The following is a 2,500-nucleotide window of genomic DNA, read 5'->3' as shown; positions in this document are numbered from 1 at the left end:
GTGGAAACAAGGGCCCTTCTCACCGCCCCTTCCTCTAGGACTGAAGCCTCACTCTCTCACACTGAGCATATGGCGACCCCGGACACCAAGCACGCATATGTAAAATAAATTACATTACGATTGACGATGATGGCCGCATTGGATCTGTCAGGCTCACACACACATCAATGTGGCTGCACCAGGCACACACATGGTTGTCAAACACACATGGTTGCACACACACACAAACACACACACACAAACACATACAAAGCCACACATCAATACAAATTTAATAAATTTAATGCAATTGTAACGCATATAATCGAGCAACAAAGCCCCACAAACTTGCTCGCATACGTACACACACACACACATACACACCAGACTCACACACACACTCACTAACACACACAAACTCTCATACAGTATAAACAGACATACACCAAAGCGCTCGCGCACTAACACGGCAGAAACAAACACACACTCTAACACAAATATTATTATTATAATGCAATTGTAATGCCTATAATCTAGCTACAAAGACCAACACAATTGCACAAACGCATACATAAACACACAGGCACACACAGACACAAACAAACACGCACAGGAACACACTCACAGACACACACCCACAAACACACACACACACAGACACAAACACACACACACACACATACATAAACACACATGCACACACATACACAAACACACACGCAAACACACACAGACACACACACACACACACAAACACAAACACCCATACCCACAACACACATTAACACAAATGTAATTATCATAATGCAATTGTAACACCTTTAATCTAGCTACAAAGACCCACACACTTGCACACTTGCACACATACACACACACACCCACACCCACACCCACACACACACACACACACACACACACACACACACACACACAACACACACAGAGGAATACACACAGTATGAACTGACATGCACACACAGAAGGAGGGGACACGTGTGCAGCACAAAAAACAAGCATTCCACAAGGCGGGGCGGGGCAGTGGCTCCTTGCTGTGACTGAGACAGTCAGGGTGATTGATACGATTGATCAATCACAGCATCCTCATAATCAGCACATCAGTCAGCTCACCGGACAGGGGGAGGGCAGAGGGGAGAGGGGAGGGTGGGCATCAGGACAGAGATGAGAGGGGTGTGGGGGAGGTCATGTATGAGGGAGGTGGGTTCTAATGGCCGCAGGGTCTTTATTACAACATTTAACCCCTGATGAGAATCTTTATGAGCCATCGGAATGAGGCCTTTGGATATTCAAAACAGCAAAAGGCATACACTTGTCGCGCTGCTTCCAACATCAAAGGCCAAGAGGCGCAGTTTTTACTGCTTTACTGCTTTTTACTGAAAGATGACTTAAAAGCCTCATAAGACACATGATTTAGAAACATGTCAACTGTGAGGTTCTGAGAGGGAATGAAAGGGTAAACTATATTAGATTATTATGCAAAGATATAACAATAAACCCACGTTAAAAGATACCAAGAAATCATGTTATTGGCTCATATCACTCACCGATATGTATGCCAATAAACCAACCTGAATGAAGAAATCTCATTTCCTCCTGCGCTTTGTCCTGTGCTAAACTCCTGTTTGATTAGCATGTGTCATATTACAATGACGCATATGTAGTACATACGCCCAAAATGTTATTCTCGTCCTTCAAGCTATGTGAACGCATATACTTGGGAGGTGTTAACTTCCATTTGGAAAAAAAAACATTCATGTCATTTGTTAGTTGTATCAGAAACTGCCCACACCCACTTAACACACACACGCACGCACACACACGTTTACTCATTTGCAAATGCAATGCAAAAACATCCAATGACGTCTACCGCATGGTGATACATGAACGTTGGCTGAGCCTGATCATTTTATTCTATGAGCAAATATAATCCTGTCTTTTAATGCCTTCATGTTTCCTGCATGTTCTTTAAGATCCGGTATATAATGTTTTCTCTATTTTTTATCTAAAAAAAGTTCTCCAAAATAAACGTTTCAACTAATATAAAACAGGAAGCATGACTCATTATAATTTGTCCTATATATATATTAAAAAAAAAACAACCTTTGAATAATGTTCCGTCCCTAATTAAAGTTTCAGTCATGCATATTTTCCTCCAGTAAACGAGCATGTGTCTTTGAGATGGACCAGTGGTGTGTGGGTGGGAGAGCATATGTGTTGACCAAAGAGTGGAGGATAACCAAGAGAATGGTAAACAGGACAGTAAGCCCCCACTAGGGCAGTTTACACCCTGCCCCCGGCCCAAATCAGCCATACTATCCCCCTCTCGACTGACGTAAGCCAAGTCTGACCAACATAGTGTGAAATTAGCCTAGCCTCCTTCTCCATTGTCCATGCTAGCCCTAATGAAAGATAATGTGATCTTACAAAACAGACTTGGCTAGCGTCCCACCCACACCCAAAAACGTATTAATGCCTACCCAAACACATTCACCCAAACGCATGT

This window comes from Pollachius pollachius (assembly GCF_949987615.1).
Source record: "Pollachius pollachius genome assembly, chromosome: 3".
Lineage (NCBI taxonomy): Eukaryota > Metazoa > Chordata > Actinopteri > Gadiformes > Gadidae > Pollachius > Pollachius pollachius.
Note: the sequence above shows the minus strand (reverse complement) of the source record.